Genomic DNA, 21,255 nt, shown 5'->3' with positions numbered 1-21,255 from the left:
AGCCACACTAGACGCTGTGCCAGAACCACCTTTCAGAGCGCGATACCATAGTCTTTCGAGACTGAAGGTTGCCAATACAATATACAATGTTCACTTTCAAAAAGGAGCTGGAGAGGAGACAGGAGGCTGTATAGAGAATGTGGCAAAGAAAATGGTGTAATGTCAGCAGGCAGGGGTGGATCAGCGATGTAGCTAGAGGGGGTGTAAAGTGCTAAGTTTTGCAGGGGGCCTCACCATGCAGCATGCAAGTGGCCCCTCCCCTTTGGAGCCATTCCAGGCGGTGGGGCAAAACCACCATTTTTTTTTTATGGCCTCCATAATGCCATATTGGCATTGTAACTTTGCTTCACAGTCGAGGGGCTCACCATACTTATCAAGTTTGCTTTATAAAAGTGAAGCAATGCCTCCATTTTGCTCTCACCTCCCAAAATGGTTCCAAAGGGCAGGGAGAGGAGCCCCTTGCACAACGTGGGGAGACTCCCTGCAAAACTTAGTGCTTTGCACCTCCTCTAGCTGCACTGCTGGGGCAAGTGGCCCAGGCATCCATATGGGGCGCCAGGCTCAGGAGTGCCTATCACTGTCTCTTATCCTTTGAGTTAAAAAGCCTGGAAAGGACTAGAGGAAACCAACTCGTGTTTCTTTGCTTCTGTATTTGCCTGCAGATTTACAGTTCTGTGCTTGCAAATTATTGTCACAAATAGTGCCTGCAGAATATACATCAAAGGGGAAGGACTACAACTACAGTGAAGGAGAATGCCTTCAATCGATGGATAAATGGAGATGGGGCACAAAGATTCTCATCACTTGAGGTTCCCTTTGGTCCAAGGCCAGCACTATAAGCAGCAGTTGCTGTTTGGATGCCAGAAAAAACCAACACATTCCAACAGGTGTTTTCCCCCCCATTAAATCTATTTTTGGATATGAAAGAACAAACACAATGCTCCGTAAAAGAGTCTCAGGTTTTAAAGCAAATTTGATTCCAAATGGAGGTACCTATTGGTTTAGTCACAAAGGCATTAGCACCCACTTTAAAAAATGCCAAAAGAGTTAATAATCCCTGCTGATCATCAAAGACATGGATCAATTCTCAGTGTAGGATTTAGGCCCTGGAAGCTGTTTCAAGCCTCTGAAGTGTCCAGTCCTTATCCATAGTGAAGATAGCTCTGTAGCAGATGCATGTGAAAGCGGATCAGGTCTGGGAAGGGAGGTTAGGATTTGGTGGGTACTGCTGCTGCTGAACCTGTCCCTGTCCTGGGTCCAATTCGTTCTCCTTCCTGCTCCATCTCCTCCCAGTTCCACCTACCTCCCCCTCCCCCCACCCCATTCCACCCCAGCTGCTCACTGGGAGCAAGCTCCATTGCAACACAGATGTAGCCACTTGCTGCTTGTGGTGTCAGCCAGGCCATGCACGCCAGCAGAGTTGTGTTTGCGACTGCAGTAAAGCATGTTATGCCGGTGGAATGCACATTCCACCAGTATAATGGCTTGATGGGATTGGGCTGCAAGTTGTCATTCACCTTTAGACTGAACCAGGAGATAATGACGCCACCATTCTCTGCTTTCTTTGCTCTCAGAGAGCTCCTGCAACCAGAGGCACAGGAAGTTGCCAAATGAATATGACTGTTGCATTAAAACATGGAATGTGTTCATTTTTCTGATAGCGGTGCTGGGGGAGTTGCCTTCCATCAGATGGATCTCTTGAATTGTTTCTCATGGCTGCATTCTGAAGGTCAAAGTTCAAAGCCTGGGATGCTTCCATGGCTTTTCATGGTTCACTTCCCGGTCATTTGCTTTAAAAGATTCTAAACTTTCCAGCCACCAGTGGTCAAAGGGGATCTAAGATGTCCAAGTCGGCTTGGCTCAAACCCTACTTGAAATAATCAAGAACAAAGTCGTTCATTTTGACCCAAATACTTTTGTGCAGAGGAAGCGGGCAAACCCAACATAAATTAGAATGGATCTTTCAAGAGCCAGTAGTAAGAAGGAATTAATTCCTTGAGCTGAAGTTAAATGATTAGATTAGTGCAACAGGCTTGTTAATTGAAAGAGGAGAGAAAAAGCATGATATACAATAAGATGCAAAGAAAAAAAAGTCTTGACAGATCAGGGAAAGGAGTGCAAAGGAAAAAGTGTCTCTGCTCTTAATAGAAAGTTACAGGTATTGTTGTTGTGATGAACCTAGAGAAATGGAGCAAGCTGAGATAATGAGGCCAATTCAGTGGGCCATGCTCCATTGAGACCAATGAGATTTGCTCAAGCATTTCTATTCATGTCAGTGGTGCTTGTGCAGATGGTTCCTGATCTTGTTTTGTTGCAAGCTTCATTGGCTGCTTGTAAGTTACTTTCACAGGCTTATGAATTATTAGACCAAGCAAACAAATACTGTAAAACAAAGATTGGCACCCATTTAGTTCTAGTATATGCAACTTGTAAAGTGCATTAACCAATGGCACTCGAAAATGTACCTCCACCCAGTGGTGTAGCTAGAGGGGGGACAAAGCACTAAGTGTTTGCAGGCACATGAACGCACCATGCAAGTGGCTGCTCCTCCTCCCCTTTGGAGCTGTTCCAGGCAGTGGGAGCAAACTGGAGGCGTTCACCTTGACTGCCCATGCACTCCATCCTGTATTTGCCTCTGTTTTGCTACTACCACCTGGAACAGGTCTGAAGGAGAGGAGGAGGGGTCGCTCAAACAGTGAGTTCAGGCTCCTGCAAACCTTGGTGCTTTGACCCCCCTCTAGCTATGCCACTGTGTCCACCCAGGCAATTCAGTGGGATGTAGATAGCGAATCCAGTGTGGATACACATCTCAGTGCTCATCTGCCTCCACATCAATTGTGTACACAGAATGCACAGATTTTTCTTTCTGGAGTGGAGCAAATGTATTTGCTGACAAATTCCATATAAGCCACTTGCAGCTAAATTATCTTCATTTTTAAAAAGTGCTGTAGGCATCTGTATTGGATTAAGAGAAGAAATTCCAAAGGATAAAACTGCCTTTGTGCTAGCTTTTGTAGATCTCTGAACGGGTCCTTCAGCTCTCCAGATTTCCTTCTGCTTCTGTTCCATAGACGAAGCAGGACAGTGCATTGAGGGGACAGTGTTTTGAAAATTTCAGACCACCAGGTGGGGTAATGTGACCAGGAATCAGAGAGGCAAAGTCATGCAAGCAAATTTATATAGGTATCATGTCAATATGCATGCCTCCAACGCATCCTCGGCATCACCTGGCAGGACAAAGTTCCAAACAGTCCTGGAATGAGCTGGAATCCCCAGCATGTATGCACTGCCGAAACAGAGACGCCTGCGTTGGCTCGGTCATGTCGTGAGAATAGATGATGGCCAGTTCCCAAAGGATCTTCTCTATGGAGAACTCGTGCAGGGAAAGCGCCCTACGGGTAGACCACAGCTGCAATACAAGGACATCTGCAAGAGGGATCTGAAGGCCTTAGGAATGGACCTCAACAGGTGGGAAACCAGGGCCTCTGAGCATCCTGCTTGGAGGCAGGCTGTGCAGCATGGCCTCTCCCAGTTTGAAGAGACACTTGGCCAACAGACTGAAGCAAAGAGGCAAAGAAGGAAGGCCCATAGCCAGGGAGACAGACCAGGGACAGACTGCACTTGCTCCCAGTGTGGAAGGGTTTGTCACTCCCGAATCAGCCTTTTCAACCACACTAGACGCTGTTCCAGAACCACCATTAAGAGTGCGATACCATAGTCTTTCGAGACTGAAGGTTGCCAACCGTAACAACATGTCAATAAAACTGCTTTCTGTGAGAGCATTCTGAACCTTTCACTACTGTTGGTAGAATATTTGTAATGAGAGAGACCCTAACAATTTCTTTGTGAGAAGGCAGGGTAGTGCTTGATGAAAACATTGGGGTTTTGTATCTTGTTTTTCCTTTGAAAACATTTGGAAAAACCATCCTTGCACCAGATCAAAGAAGATAAACTAGGGGCAATGTAAGCCCCTTCAAGTCTCACAAATCATTTATACTCTCGAAGCTATCTACTTAGTCAGTATTGCTGTTCTGTTCCTGTGGTACAGTCTGATTGTTTGTTGAGACAATAATCCGATTCCCAAAAGGCTACATTTCATGACCAATTGCTTATTAACCTAACAAAAAGAGCAGGTGATTATAGACAAAGCCAGAGTGCACTTTTTCCTGATTGTCATTAGAATGGAATTGGAGACAATAAACAGAGAGAGAGAGAGAGAGAGAGAGAGAGAGAGAGAGAGAGAGAGAGAGAGAGAGAGAGAATTCCAAAAAAACATGACTCCAGTAGGAATTCAAACTGTTTATTCAGCTGGATCTATACTGGCAATGGCAATTGCATCCTACTTTTGTCTACTAATTGCAAGGTGAATATTTTCCCCATTCTTTCAGTCCAGCAATGACAGGATGGAGAATTTTAAGCAAGGGTGGGGAGGGGGAATCGCAGTGGGACCGAGAACCAAGCCACATCAGGCTGGATGTCAGAGTACCTAGCATGCAGTCTCTGGGATTATGAAGGGGCAAGTTTATCTGTGTGCCTAACTTATTTGTTCCTCACCCTTCCTGCAATGAGCTCATGCAGGGAAACCCATTTTATAAATATCTTGTGAGGGAAATTTTGCTCAGAAACATCCATGACTGGAACCAGGAGCTGTGCCCTGGTCGCTTTGTGGTGAACCATGTGAACTGGTGAATTGGGACTCTGTCTACCTGGTAGGGGGTAGCAAGTCACAGAGGGTTCCCATTATTTGAGAGTGGGAGTTTGCACTTCGGTTTCTCCCCTCTCAAATACTTGCCTCGTCCTTATGGAGGGCAGAGTCAAAATCTGTTCAGCTTCCTGCCAGGGCTGGCCCGTCCATGAGGGCAACAGAAGCACTTCCCTCCGCCTACCTACTCACCTCCATTGCTTCTCTTCCTCCTTCTTCCTGGACTGCTAAAGGAAGAAGGAGATGGAGCAAAAGATGGAGGAGAGTTGTGGGTTAGAGCAATGTTTCTCAACCATTGGTATGAGTACCACTAATGGTACTTGAGGTGATGTCTGGTGGTACTTGTGAGACCCCTGATCAGGAATGTGACACAACAAACAGTGGTAGGAGGCTCCAAAGTATGTTTTTGCATGGTCAGAAAAGCCCTCCTGTCCACCCTGAGCCTCTTACTGGTGTTTGTCACTTCTGGCCTCCTAACCCAATTATGCCATCGCCACTTACTTCCAGTGGTAGTTCAGATAGGTGGACCACGTGAAGTGTTACAGTGGAGAACACATGTTGAGAGACACTGGGCTAGAGCATTACTGAAAATGCCCGATCCTTTGCAGTTATTTCTGCCTGAAATAACTGATTTCAGTGAGTTTTGGTTTAGCTTTGTCTCTCCGTGGGATGAAGAGGGTGCAGCTGCCTTGTACAGAATTAGATCACTGGTCTATCTAGCCAGCATTATCACCCCAGCATGGCGGTAGACTCTTTCTGGTGTCTCTTCTGTATTTTTTTTTTTTTAAGATTCTGAGCCCTTTGGGAACAGAGAAGCATTTATTGGTTTATTTTACTGTGTAAGCCTCTTAGGCCCAAATCCTAACCAACTTTCCAACACTGGCATAGTGGTGCCAATGTGATGTATGCTGCATCCTACAGTTGGGTAGCACTCACAGAGGCCTCCTCAAAGTAAGGATATGTTTGTTCCCTTACTTTGAAGCTACATTGCTCTTTTGTCAGTGCTGGAAAGTGGATTAGGATTGCGCTCTTAGGCTACAAACCTATCCACACTTTCCTGGGAGTAAGCCCCATTGATATAATGGGACCCACTTCTGAGTAGGCATGCATAGGATTGGGCTCTTCATTAAACTACATTTGTTCAACAGTGTTATATTAGTTATATACCATTTATACCATAAGTGAACTTTTATACCATGGTCTTAATAATAATAATATCATTGGGGCCCTCGGAATGTTCTTAAAAAGTTTTGTGAATTCCTTTAAACAGCTTACTGAAATAACACTATCAGATCTGCAAAAAACAGCACTTTTAGGAACATCATATATCCTGTGCCAATATCTAGTTGATACTCAGGTCACAGGCTGAGACTTGTATCAATTGCTCAACAGCAGTTTACAACTGTGTTTCATGTCATTTGGATAATCATAATAGTGTCTTTTTAGGGCAGCAATTTTCAACCAGTGTGCACTTTGGTGTGCCACGAATGGTCTGCAGGTGTGCTGCAGGAGTTTGGGGGAGTGTTAAAAGTGCCATGGGGAATGTGAACCCCCCCCCCCCAATCTGGAGCATACTGTGCCTTGTCAATTGTCAAAAAACGGATGCTGTTGAGTGTGCCATGAGATGAAAAAGATTGAAAATTGCTGCTGTAGGAACTCAGGCATGGCCTTCCCTAGCCCTGATGCAGCCTTTCATGACAGATGCTAATTGATGGAATTTAGGATCTTTGGTTTGCAATGCATGCCCTGTACCACTGAACTATGTATGGCCCCTTCTCCCAAATCCATCTGTAAGTTACATGGAAAGTGTTTTGATCCAAATTTCTTCTTTTATGTAGCTATAGTCAGCAGCAAATATTCCTCTGATGAAATGTGTTGGAGGGTTTGATGACACTCAGCTTTTATGCCTTTGGCATCCTTTTATACTTTTGCATTAGATTTTGGTAACATTGCTTTCTGTTGTTGTCTGTAAAATGCATCTTGGTGGTCTGCACCAAGAGCTCAAACTCCCAATTGGCCATGCTTATTCTAGGGCCCACTCTAACCAAATATGAAGTTTTTCCCCCCAATGTTCTTGTCCGTTGTTGCGTAAAACCTCCCCAGCACCTGTCCTCTGCCAGAATGGAATGTTGATGCAGCCATGCTAATGGGGTGGGCATTGCAACCTGTGCGTGTAGTCAGTCATGGTAGCCTCCTCAAGGTAAGGGTATATTTGTTCCCTTACCTTGGGGCTGCATTGGCACTAGAGAGTTTGGTTACTCACAAGGATAGGTACTGTGAAGGAAAACTGGGGACATTGGACAATATGAATAATCAGTGATATCAATGGGTTGCACTGGCATGATACAATGTTGTTCTCCAGTGTATTTAAATTATAAGAAATTAATTTGCTTGGTAACTAGTATTCTGTCTCTTGATGTGCCTGGTAGCATAATTAAATTACACTCATGTGAACACCATCACCAGTCTTTCCCTTCACTACAATTTAATTAAATATTTTCTAATACATTATCATTTTAATAGACTCTTCATTTTGCATTTGCAAATGTTATGTGTCTGTTATGGTGTTATGAACTGCTGAACTGTGACTCAATCTCCAACTTCTGCAAAGTCATTGGTGATGATTATACAGCTCAGTGGGCCACAAACCTACCTGTGAACAGCTGGGAGTGCTTTTGCATTTGTAAACAAAATTATGCAGAGTGCTTCTCAAGGATTATCTAATTCTCCTCACAACAATCTTGTAAGGTGGGATTTCAGTGTTTCTGTTTTCCATAAGGATTGTTGAAGCTAAGAGATAGTAATTTGCTCAAGACCACCCTCTGAGTGCAGAACTGTGTTGTGAACCCAGAGATCGAAGTCCATCATGGTATATATCAGATCACACTGGATCCTGAGTTATGTATCAGATGGCGCAACCCAACACTGAACTCTTTGATTCTGCGGCAGCTCAGAACTGCCGTAGAATCGAGTAGCCATATTGCAAGGCTACTTCCTTTACTCGGGGGAAGAAGACGAAAGTCAACCCCACACTCCGGGCAGCTCAGGATTGGGCTGTAAGACAGTAATTTGTTTGTTTAATTAAAAGTTTTTTTAAACCACTTTTCTGGTGCTCAAAGCAATGTACAACAATAAAAATTTAATTAAAAATACAGTTAAAACATTAAATAAAACCACTTAAAACCATTAGAATAATGTTGGTGCAGTAAAAAGATGTAAAAACAGCAGTAACAATTAATATAAAAATTAATATATAACAATTAATTTAAAAATAGTATCAAAACAGGAACAAAAGACCTATAGATGTTAAATTAAAAAGGGGTCCTCGGAGGTTCCTCCCTCCTCAAAAGCCAAGCAGAAGAAAAATGTTTTTAAACCCTGCCGCATTTTAAACTCTACCCCATGTACAGCAAGTTGTGGATCTAGTACCTGCATCACTGTCTTCCAGACCAGAAGGACCTCTGTCTTATCCAGATTTAATTTCTGTTTATTAACCCGCATCCAGGCTCCAAACACCTCCAGACAGTACCCCAGCACTTCCATGACCCCCTTGGAGGCTGGTAGAAAAGAGAGAGCTGGGTGCCATCTGCATATTGATGAGAGCCAACTACATATCCCCAGATGACCTCCCCCAGCAGCTTTATGTAGATGTTAAACAGAATGGGGGAACAGAATAGTTCCCTGTGGCATTCCACAAGTCAACAACCAGGATGCCAAACAGGTATCTTCCAGGTAACCCCAGACCATCTGGGTCTGATCTGCCAGGAAGGAGGGAAACTGCTACAAAACAGTGCCTCTAAGCCCCAACCCAGCCAGCTAGTCTAGAAGAACACCATGGTTGATGGTGTCAAATGCTGCTGAGAGGTCCAGCAGAACTAACAGGGACACATTCCCACTATCAAGTCCTTGGTGCAGGTCATCAGTCAAACAACCAAAGTTGTTTCCATACCATAGCCAGGCCTGAAGCCAGATTGAAAAGGGTCCAGATAATCCACTTCTTCCAGAATTCCCTAGAGCTGAGATGCCACTACCTGCTTGATCACCTTGTCCGAAAACAGGAGGTTAAACGCATAGGAAATTATGCAAGACCTTTGGATCTAGGGAGGGTTTCTTGAGGAGAGGGTGACCCACCACCACCTTTAAGGCTTTTGGCAGCTCCCAGTCCTAGGGAGATGAGTTTACTATCCTTCCTGCCCAATCAGCCAACTCCACTCCCGGGTAGGTCATAATGACCATATTGGGCAAGGATCAAGAGAACATGTAGCAATACTCCCACTCCATTTAACAGTAATATTAAAATAATGTTACAAAGTGTATCAACTTGCCATAGTCAATACTTTTCCACTCATGTATGATTGGAAATGTGAACAAATTAGTATTTACATTGCTACTCTATCCTTCCAACAAGGAAGTCAGGATTGTGTACGAGGTTCTGAACCCCTACTCCATTTTATCATCTGAACAACACTTTGATGTAGGCTAGGTTGAGAGATCATGACTGTCTCAATCACCTGTCAGCTTCATGATCAAGTGGGGATTTGAACTTCTGTCCCCCTATTCTGGCGAACACTCTAGTCACTATACTCCAAAATCCAAAGAACATATCCCTTAGGCTGAAATCCTTAAGCCGCAATACACTTTACCACCTACATCACCTACCTAGTACATTTTAAAAGCAATTATAATTTATAATTATAATTTATAAAAATGCACCCTTAGAATAAAAAAAAAATATAACACCACTTTCTGCACTTGGGGAAAAAATGAAATCTGTGAAAAAATAAGGACATTTAAGAACACCTCTATCTATGAGGCAGGACAGTTTTAGAGCTGCAGCTGACTGGGAATCTCCAAGAGCCATCCACTAAACATAGATATCTGAAATATCTTAATGGCTAAGGGCCAGTTGACCAGTGTGCTGCAGAATCTTATAATAAAGCCTATCACGCAAGTGATTGGGTTGAGGGGTGAGGGATGATTGGTGTTTGAATGCTTGCACATTCAAACAACCCACCCTGCATACAGAAACCAAAAACAGAGGGCACTTGTCCCTGACATGCTAGTTTTCTAAGTGCAGTCCCCCCCCCCCCCCCAGTATGTGGAAGTTCAAAAAATACAGTCCTCCGGCAACCTGATGTGACGTAGTCCAAGAAAAACTTTAGGGTATGAGTCTGCTGATGCATAGATGGAGTAAGGACAAGATTTTAAGCACAATTAGGCCATATAGCCACTTGTCCTAAAACCTACTGCTTGGTGAAGAGGTTGATCCTTAGGATGGAAGAGAAGAATCCTACTAGTTAAGGGACTGGAATACGATGGCCTATGCAATTGATTTTTTCCTCTCCTATTTACACCGTGGTGAATCCGCGGATGACGAGTGGAGTGACAAAATTAAGAGCTTTTGTCCAGCGTCACTGCAAGTTTCCCTTGACCTAGCCCAGCAGATCTCTCCCCTTGGACAGCAACCTTTTGTCACCAATGTTTTTCTGTGGCAACCAGCTTGGTAAGCTTTTGTTTTCCAATATCAAATCGTTAAATGGTCATGTAATTGTTATTTCAATTTCCATGCCTCAAACATGTTTTGTAGGCAGTCACCATTCCCAGTTCATTAACTGACTGACCTCGGCATTAACACCCCCCTCCGCTCAGGTTGCCTTGGGAACAAAGCTTCCTGTGCGTAATCCAAGATTATCTAGCTCTTTATCCTACATGTGACCCTTAATTACTTGCTAAATTAGAATGGTTTTCTAAAAATCACAAGAGGAGGTTAATATGTTCTTCCAGAGCTGGTCAAGCTGAGATGACACTAAATTCACAGGGAATTCAAAATACATGATCCCTGAAGGCGTCTCTTTCAGAACCAAGATGAACTTTTCCAATGAGAGGCCGAGCACCATGAGAATAAGCCTGTCACTCACTTTCCTCGCCCCGCTTCTCCAGCCCCAAGTTAATCTGGCCTGAACAAATTAACTAAGTAAATATCGTGTAAATTAATTATGGCGAAGGATTCATTGTTCATTTGTCTTTGGCAATTAGTGTTGCAATCAAAATCAAGCAGCTATATCTATGGAAACTGAAAGAGTGTGGGGAGGGGCAGGTCCTTTTTGCAAACTGAAAAACCATTAATGTGGTGATCACGCACCAGTGTTATGGAACCTGGGAAGGTGGAGGAAGGAGGCTGCAATGCACTACTTTTGAGCATAACTTGGTATAAGTATTACTCTCTACGAAATCTGGATAATGTCATATTTTACATACAGCCACATCCCAGGGCCTAATAGCACCAGGGGTGGGGCAGGGTGGTGATGCAACAATGTGACCCACCTGGGTCATCACATCACCCCCTGGGCATACACGCTCAACACACCTCCATGAATTGATCAATTTTGGAGCCAAATGGACCTTACAGGAGGGAAAGTGGGCCCACCTGCAGGCAACAAGAGCACCCCCTTGCCTGGGTAAGTCCACACCTGGAGCCTTTCTTCACCCAGGAAAAATGCCATGGCTTGCCACACCTTAGATCCACCCCTGCTTACATAGGCAAGATAGTAAACCATATACTGTGAATCTATATGCTGAAGCCTGTTTCAGTCTTCCTGATCACCTCTCCATGATCGTGTGCCATCTGAAGCGGGGATGAGAACTCGAGTTAGGTGACTCATGTCCAAGTAGCAAAAATGTGTTTTTTGCTGACTCATGTAACTTGAGTCAGATTTGTCAATGACTCAGACACTGACTCAAGTCTGAGGCCACTGACTCAGCACTTGTCCCCATGTATGCAGACTCAAGTCTGCATCTGGGTGTGCTTGCTTACCCAAATCCCGCCCTGCCAATGCAGCCCCTCCAAAGATAGTGCAGAAGTAAATTTGTCAGTCTTTCAGGTGGCAAAGCTATTACTATTCCTTTTACCACAGTAGCAGAAATCAGTGTGGCATTTTCTGTGTGCCTCCCAATTCACAGGGCTGTATCTGTGTATGCCATGTGGAGAACAAAAATGGGGCTTCCATGAACGAGCATCTCTAGGACTTCAGTTGGGAGAAGAAGCAGAAAGAAACCCAGTCTGAAGGAGGCCATGATGGCCAGACTTGAGTTTGGCAAGGAACCAAAAAAAATTTGGACCCTGAACACATTACTCAAAACCATCTGCATTTTACAGTTCTGTTCAATATATCTTTATTGTATTTAATTGTGTGTTTTAAGAATTAGTCTAGGGTCGAGACACAGATCTGTGGATAGAGCTGGAATGCTGGAAATCATTTATTTCATTTTCATTCTGCTGCATTAGAAAATGGTCCACATACTTTTTAGGTTGGTGTGAATGTAAGATAGACTATGGCACAGCTCAGAGATACACTTTAAGGATGGGGTCATGCAAAGGTTTTTGTCTCCTTTTGATCATAACTTGTGAGAAATGAGGTTTTGTAGGCAAACTGACTTTCCCTTTAGGCTATGGTGTAGCCTTTAAAGTGGTCATGATGGGAGATGAACAACAGGGATTTCGCTGGAATGTGAACACATACCTATCTGCCCTAGTGGGGGTTAATCAAGGTTGCTGCCTTTCTGGATCTGGAGTGTATTATTTGAAGAGAGTTGAAAAGCAGCAGGTTTGGGTAATTTAGATTGAGGTCCCAAAGTTCAGTGCTAGAGTAAGTACCTGGTAGACAGACACAAGGCCCCAGGTTCAGTCCCTGGTATCTCTACTGCAACAATTTTCAAGTTTTTCTTCTCAGGGCACATTGACGTCTATGGTCTTTTCTGTGGTCATTGTCTCTTGTGAGGTCACTTCCAGCTTCAGGGTTCTGCAGCTCTATTTGGGCAATTGTCTGAGGTAATGAATTGTCTATCCATCTTCCCTCTTCAATCACCATCTCCACCAGAGAGGAAGCGGGACAGTTTGTCACTATAGACAGTTGCCCTAGAAACAGCTGCAGAACCCAGAAGTGCGTTTCAGCTGTTTTCGACCACTGTGCTCCAAACTCATGCAGCACTCCTGCGAACATTTCATGGTACACTAATGTGCTGCAGCACACCAGTTGAAAATTGCTACTCTACTGAAAGGTTCTCAGGAATTAAGTTTGGGAAGGACCCCTGGAGACAAAACCATTGTCACTTGTTGCCCAGCTAGATGTACCAATTTTGAATTCCATGTAAGGCAGCTTTATCTGTGAAAGTTTCAGGGACAGAACTGCTATTGTCATTAATCTTGTGTTTCTGTATACCCATAATACCTGTTCAAGTTTCACAGTCTTTGTAGATGGGCTTTAAGAGGAAAAGAAAACATGCACTTACTAAGAACTGGTTTCCTGCGTTAAAACAAAAGACACCACCATAAAAGTAATGAGAAACATAAAAAAAAATAATAATAACACAGGCCTTCAAAATTGAGGGTCAGAAAAGTTTTCCCCAAACTTTATGGTGGTTTGATATGAATATGGGGTGCCAATTCCAAAAATGGCATCCGTTTTGCCCTATCATGTCTAGTTTAGGAGATATAGCAAAGCCTCATTAGTGAATGGTTCAAGCAGCTTCCTCATGAGGAAGCCATGGTGTAGGCTTCCTCGTGAGGAAGCTGCTTGAACCATTCACTAAAGAGGCTATGCCATGTCTCCAAACTAGACGTGATAAGGCAAAACGGATGCCATTTTTGGAATCAGCACCTCAAATATACCCAAGAATTGGTGTAATGTTTAAGGAAGCAAAATGTGTGTTGGCCTGTGTAATTAAAAAGTGACCCTGAGCAAAAATGGTTCCCCTTACAGAATATCTTTTAGTATTATTGATGTTGTTATTAAATAATACTAACTTTTGCATTTTATCCCACTTTTCAACCAGTGGTTTAAATGTGTCAAATATGACTTCAGCAAAAGTACAACTTGGGCCTGCTGAATTTTTTTTCCTCATATTTTTAAAGTGTTATTGTTGGAAAGTAATTATGGTAGAAGCTCCCTATCCAAAACTAAGCAGACGGATCCTTCAGTTAAATATTAAGAATTCCCACCTTTTAATGTGGATAATTAATGAAATAATTTGCATTTTATAGAACCTGTTAGTGTTCTAACAGCAGTAATTAAAATATTTCCAACCCTGAAATATTTTCAACCCTAAAAACTTAAACATAGAGTTGCCTGGCACCTTTTTCATGCCAGGCATTAATTTTTGATTTTTTAAATTTTTTTTCTATGCTCCATGCATAGAAGCTGCTGACCCCCAGCCAGACTCAGTGTACTGTATTTGGAAGCTTTCTCTAGCAATAGTGATGCACGGCTTCACTGTTAGGAAATAGTGTGCAGGGCTGCCTTCAAGCCTGCCCACAGTATGTCCAAGCACTCTGTTCACCATTATAGCAGTGCATGCCTATAGCGAATGAATGAATAAAAGTAAGGTGACCGATCCAGTCCCTTAGGGTCCTACCACAGCCTAAGGCATTGTTCAGCCTTTAACCACTCATCTTTCTTCATGTGATAGACATTTTGCCTTCACATTTTTCTCTGTCACTTAGATATTACCAGCTTTTCTGTGCTGCTTTTCAGTGGTAATTGTGGAGCCTTTTTCCCCATTTCTTATTAGGCTTCCTTCTAAACTCAATCTGATTAGCCAGCTAGAAAGTTGATGAATGAGAAAATGGTTCAATCCCCCCCCCCATTAGTGTTTTAATTATACAGATTTCCTAGCTAGCAAATGTGTTGGACAGGACAGGTATGCTGTATCAGGATGTGTAACTTTAGGGAACAGCAACTGGAGGCTGCAATGATACTGGGTGTGCTCTTAGGCACATGTAACATGTACACATGAGGAAATCTGACTGCATGTACCTCGGTGCAATGGTTCACAACACACCTCAATGGACTGGGATGGAATAAGGATTAGGAAAAAAATATGGGTGTAGCCAGTGCCAGAGTTAGATTTGGTGAGGCTCTACCCAAAGCTTGGAGGCCTCTTGTTAAAAAATTGGAAACCCTTTGTTAATAAATTACATCAAAATCTGCTGCACAAGCCATTTAAAATAGGTCTATATTTATACACATGCGCGCGCGCGCACACACACACACACACACACACACACACACACACACACGGCTGATGTGGAGAGAGTGGGATGGGCCGGATTCAGAATATGGGGAACATTTAACTATAATTGGAATACTAAGGCTGTACCAGACTGACTCCATGTTGGTCTTTGCAAATGCACGGTTAAGATGCTCAAAAGGCTTGATGCATAGTTAAGGTGCTTGAAATGTTTCATAAAATAAAGCTGCTTGAAGTAGAAATAAAATAGTAACCGGTCACAGATGGTTCCCACGCATGAGTAATCCTGGCAGTCACACAAAGGATCACAAGTTAGACTGGGGAAAAACCCAACTCTGTGAAACCAGACCTTTTCCCGTATGTCTCTCAGCATTACTTTCTTCTGTAGCTACCTGCATGTGTATTTGGAGTACATAAGCAACTGTCATATCTATGGTGGGGGGGCTGTCTGCTGTCTGAAGATGAGCAGACTCACAGCCCAATCCTATCCACACTTTCCTGGGAGTAAGCCCATTGACTCTAATGGGACTTACTTCTGAGTAGACATGCATTGGATTGGGCTGTCAGCCCTTTGCTAGCAAATAAACTGCAGTTAATTTTATTTTGTGTCTGTTATGGTTATGACTGGATAACAAATAAGTCACATGCTAGTAACACACCTAGACCTAGAGAGTTTCATAAATGGTATTGGTTACTAGGCGCATTAAGGTACAGAGGAAATCATTGGAAGGAAGAGGAATGTGGAAACACGGAAAATAGAAGATAGGCAAATACGATTGTTTGGGTGAAATGTTAGTATCTAGAGAAGTGAAGGAGTCCCACCGGGTAGATGGGACTCGTCAGCCTGGGAAGGCAGCTCATCTGAGAGAAGGAAAACTCTGATCCCAAACCTCCACTGCCTTGTGACTACATCCAGTTATGGAAAAGGCTTCAGGAGTCAACCTCGAGGCAAAATCCGGAGCCGGAATCCCTGAGGCAGTTCATGGCTGAACACAGTCACGTTCTGGCAACTCCTGCGACGCCGCTGGAACCAACCGTATTGGCTTCTGCCTTTCCATTGGACCATTTCAGCGACGTGGAGGGGGGGGTTTGCTGCATGGGTAACAGCCTATCCTCCATACCTACTTTACCCAGGTTTCGCGCACTGGAGAGGACACTTTGTTCCAGAACCACCATTCAGAGCGTGACACCATAGTCTTCCGAGACTGAAGGATGCCAACAAGGAAGGAGATTACTCAGACAAGCCAGGGAATAAGGAACCAGGTTTTATGTGATATGGGGGAAGGGAGAAGAGGGGTAAGGGCTTTGGGAAGAACGGGAAAGAAACAGGAAAGGACAAAGTATTGCATGGTGAAGGATTGTGACTCAGATCAGATTTAACTGTAGTTAGAACAGCAGCTACAGGAAAGAGTGAGCCCAGGGTGTGGGGAGGGAAGGGAGATTATTCACTCCTTTGCAGTGTGGGAGCTTGTCTCTCCCACTGTTTGGTTCCTCTTAACTGGCACTGCAGGTACTTGAAGGATGCCCCTCATACTAGTCTGGGCATTCAAGTTGTTTGAACAGCTGTTGTGACTGTTCAGAGAATCTGTCTGAACAAGACCCCTGGGGCTAATTTCTGGGCCCCTACTTAATGACAGAAGGATAGACCACAAAGTTCTAGACTCACAAACACATGCTCATAACAATCACACCATGCAAAAGGGAGAGAATACAAACACTAACTGCCTAATCCTATCCCCCAACATTGGCACCAATGTCGACATGCTGCTGGAGTGCGCAGGGTGCTGCTGGAGTGCGCAATGGTGAGGGAGATAATTGGATGGGGGGATTGGCTTGGCCTGAGGAACTTTTACAAAGCCAAAACCTCCAGGATTTAGCTACTGTATAAATTGTGCAGGCCTCCACTACAAAACAAATAGGTGGCAAAAGCACTGGTATGATCCACTGGTATGGGTTGAGTAACAGCCCACTTCCAGTCCTGATGCACTAGTTAAAAACCTTCCTTCGCTGAAAGGAAGCGAAAAGGAATCCTTTGGATACCAAAGGATTGTTCCTCCAGTAAATGTGGTGAAGGATATCTTCAATTGTTTGTCATGTTCTACCTATCATATTGTTTTTGCTGCAGTCTCTCAGCAACATACTGAAGTTGCTTATGAATTATTCCCAGGGAATTGTATCAAATGCATTTGCTTTGTAATAAACACAGACACACAGCAGGAGGCTGTCATTCTCAAGCCTGTCAAATTGCGTGTTTGTGTCTTCCTTTTGTTGTCTGACAGAAGGCAGCCCTTGATTAAAACCTACTTGATCAGGATTAAACAATTCCTGAAAGAAAGTCTGGGATTTATTTGCTAGAATCAGGCAATGGTCTGAATTGACCTTCAGGTTTGAAATAGGATGTTTTCATTTCTTTGGAATGTTTCCCATTTTGCAAAAAATCTCAGTATAACACAGACTGCAGGATATAAGAGAATGAGAGCACTTGAAAGTGTGTTGAGCTATGGAATCATTTGTCTTCTGAGCCACACATCTGTGTGAGTTCAGATGTTAGTTCATTGACAACCATTTTAACCAAGGCTTCTTCAGATCTTTCCTGAAGACACTCTCCTAATGCAAAGGAAACAGGTGTTCCAACCAGAAAGATAAAAGAAAAACTTGGTTTACATATGCAACAGAATAAGTTGGGAATTTGGTAGTAGAGTCCCTGAGGTAGATGGCTTTCACCTACACACACACACAAGAATGAGGTGCTAGAGCAAGGGTGTCCAGTTTTTGGCAGGAGGGCCACATCATCTCTCTGACACTGTGTCGGGGGGGGGCGGGAAAAAAGAATTAATTTACATTTAAAATTTGAATAAATTTACATAAGTTTACATAAATGAATATGTTAAAGATGAACTTATATGAATGAATGAAGGTCGTGAAATAGCTCTGTTGCAAGGTGCAAAAACCAAGATGTTACAAGGGATCCTAGATGTTACAAGAGATCTCAGATGTTGCACTGTAATCCCAGGTACCAAAGCAAACTCAGTAGACAAAAGTGATCAGATCCAGGCTTTTATTGTAAATCCATCAGCAAAAGATTGTAAATCCATCCACATCCCCAAAGGAGACTGTGAGCATAGGAAGTGTGAAGAAGCCCCAAAGGAAACTGCTTGCACCAGAAGTGGGGAGAAGAGAAGCGTGTAACGCCTCCTTTAGCTGACTTTTATTACAATCTGGGGTTCCCTCCTTGAAACACATTTGGAGACAATTCATTGGTGGGTTCAAAACATCCGTTGTTTTATAATAGGCCATCTCATACATCTGTCATATACAATATACCCCCAGCAGTTAGCCAATGGCACTGCACACAAACCTGACCTCATCCATAACCATCGGATGATGTTCTGTGGCCTTCGTAAGGCAACCTGTGAAATGCAACATACTTGCTATTGACATCAAGGTGTGTGTTCATCTAAAAACTGCTGTGAAATGATTTTCTCTGGGAATCTGAACTTTGCAATGTGTTAATCCGGAAGTGCTTTGATATCATGTCTCTTTAAACTCTAGAATGCAGTTAGCCCACTAAAACTCAGTTAAAACATTACTATTTGTTAGTCACACTTATGTGTACCCCAAAACTGATTTCAAAATGAAAAACAAAGAAATATAAAAAGCTAAGCTTACTAGTGTGCTTCTATGAGAGCTGGTATGAATATGTGCTTTCTAGCATGTGTGTGCACAGCTTAGTGCTCTAAAAGTCTTCAAACTGAACGTTAAAGCAATGTTAAAACTTCAAGCCGAATTTCAAACTGCTAGATTTTTTTTCCTGTGCTCTGAAGACAAAGACTTCATTCAAATGTATCAATATTGTTCTAAGAAAACAGATTGTGGCAGGCTGCCCAATCCCAGCCTAATGCTTGTGAGACTCAAGTTGAACTTGCTTGGACATTCAGAGAGAGAGAGATCAAAAACCATGCTGTTTACATTTGCAGGTAAGCATCCTATACCATAACTAACAGTCCTTGATACCTTCCAACAGCTCAAGGCCTATAAAAGGCCTTGCACAAAGCAAGGCTGGCCTTTCCTTTGCTGCCGCTACCGCATCACAGACGTGAAACAGCAAGCAGTGGAGGAAGACCTCATCCCACAGCTCACATGAGAGGTCAAACAGTCGCCATTATGCTGAGAGCAGTTGCACTGGGCCAGTGCGGGCTCCAACAAATCTCCAGAGAGTCAGAGGGTCATTGGAGACTGGGGGCTCCTGAGGGCTGCAACTGGCCCCAAGGGCAGGGTCTGGGCACCCCTGTGCTATAGTGTGGGCACATAGCACACAAAGTGCATTTGAGGCTGCAATCCAAACCACACTTTCCTGAGAGTAAGCCCCATTGAACAAAATAGGACTTACTCTGAGTAGACCTGGTTAGGATTGTGCCCTGAGTTTCTTACAAAAATTTTGGTAAGGGTGAATGTTGTTAATACAGAATAAAATGCAGAAGAGAAATTGAATGTACCTTCTCGTTGACATAGGCTTTGCATATGAACTATAGACTACAAACTAGGGATTATTTGCTTCTGTTTTGGGATGAGCAATTTGTAGCAGATGCCTTGCCGCAGTTGCTCCACTCCCTAGTGCTTAAATTATGGGGAGGAAAGGATCTTCTAACTCCCACTGCTGTCAGCCAAATCCTGCCCATCCTCTGTACCCTTTGACAGTGGCTAAGACTGGAATGCTATACACATACTAACCTGAAAGTAAGTCTTATTAAACTCAGTTGGACTTATTTCTGAGTAGACATCCCTATGCTTGCACATATAAAAATATGGATGTCATGCTAAGAGAAGAGTTCGCACTGGTAAGGAATTGCCTCATTTCTGTTAAACTTGGTGTTGTTAAACTTGGTTTCTGTTAACGTTTCTGTTAAACTTGGTGTTGGAAAGTTGGATAGGATTGGGCCCAAAGGACTAAGGGCCTAATCCTATCCAATTTTCCAGTGCTGGTGCAGCTATGCCAATGGGGTGTGTGCTGCATCCTTTGGTGGGGAGGCAGTCACAGAGGCCTCCTCAAGGTAAGGTAGCATTTGTTCCCTTACCTCAGGGCTGTGTTATGACTGCACCAGTGCTGGAAAGTTTCCTTTCCTGGGAGTAAGCCCCATTGACATACTTCTGAGTAGACATGCATAGGATGGGGCTATCAATCACCTATCTTTAACATTATAGTCCTTATTCAAAGATAGAATTACACTCAAGCAAAAAAAGTAGCAAATTCTAAATTTAACCAGTCTTAGAAATAAAATATACTTTTTTTTTGCTTAGAACCATTATTAATGGATAGAACCATTAAAATAGTTTTAATGGATAGAACCTTCTAAACTAATGGATATAACAGCCTTCTAAAAATAGAACCATTTTTAACTGGACTAAACCAATATCTGTTGGCCTACCTTGAGACCAGGGACATGTGGTAGGGGGTAGGCAGGTGACGCAGAGCCTCCCTACCAAACTCCTTCGGAAAGGGCCACTGCCTGTGAGGCGGTGCGTGGGTAGGTAGGTGAGGCAGAGCCTCCCTGCTGGAGTCCTTTGAAAAATGCCACCTCCTGTGAGGTGGTGGATGCAGAGGCAGGGGAGGCAGAGCCTCCCCACTGGAGTAGTTCAAAAAGCGTCACCGCCTGAAGTGGTGGGTGGGGAGGCTCTCAGGGGTCCTTCAACTAGTGCCCCCACAGTGTGAGGTGAGGCAGAGCCTCCCCGCTGGGGTCCTTCGAGAACCGCCGCCGCCATGTGAGGCGCTCAAGCACACTCAATCCACGCGCCGCCACCGTGTGAGGCACTCAAGCACATTCAATCCACACACTTAGCCATGGTGCTTCTTGAAGGACCCCAGCAGGGAGGCTCTGCCTCACCTCACACTGTGGGGGCACTAGTTGAAGGACCCGAGGGGAGGCTCTGCCTCACCTGCCTCCCCACCCACCACACGCCCCTGTCCCAAATTGAGACTAATTTGAAAATGGCTTTTTTTCTGAAATGGCTCCTAATACTTAGAATTTTGTTTTGCTTCATGTTTCTCATGTAACACTAACAATAAAATTGACTTTATTGAACCGTTGGGAGGATCTCTGTGCTTGGCTTTGACCTCTGCAGGTCTTTACTGCTCCCGTCTCTATGAGAACTCAGGGGGTCTGAGGAGCAGACATCTCAACCACCGACACTGAGGTAAACGACCGTCGGTGGACGTTGAAAGCGCGCGAGGGGCTGTGGGCGGAGCCAGAGCCTGGGGGTTGTGAGGCCGTGGGCGGGGCCAGAGGCGGTGGGCAGCTCTGTGGGCGGGGCCAGAGTCTGAGGGCTGTGAGGCTGTGGGCAGTGGGTCTGTGGGCGGGACCAGAGTCTGAGGGCTGCGAGGGTGTGGGCGGTTGGAGTAGCGGGCCTGTGGGCGTGGCCAGTTGTATTCGACGCTCCGAACCTTCGCGTAACGGACAACCTGCCTCCACGCCCCGCGGGCTGGGCTGAGCGGCGTGGAGGGCGGTGACCATAAAGCCCCGCCCCCTAGA

Source organism: Tiliqua scincoides, chromosome 2 (assembly GCF_035046505.1).
Source record: "Tiliqua scincoides isolate rTilSci1 chromosome 2, rTilSci1.hap2, whole genome shotgun sequence".
NCBI lineage: Eukaryota > Metazoa > Chordata > Lepidosauria > Squamata > Scincidae > Tiliqua > Tiliqua scincoides.
This window is presented reverse-complemented; position numbering follows the sequence as displayed.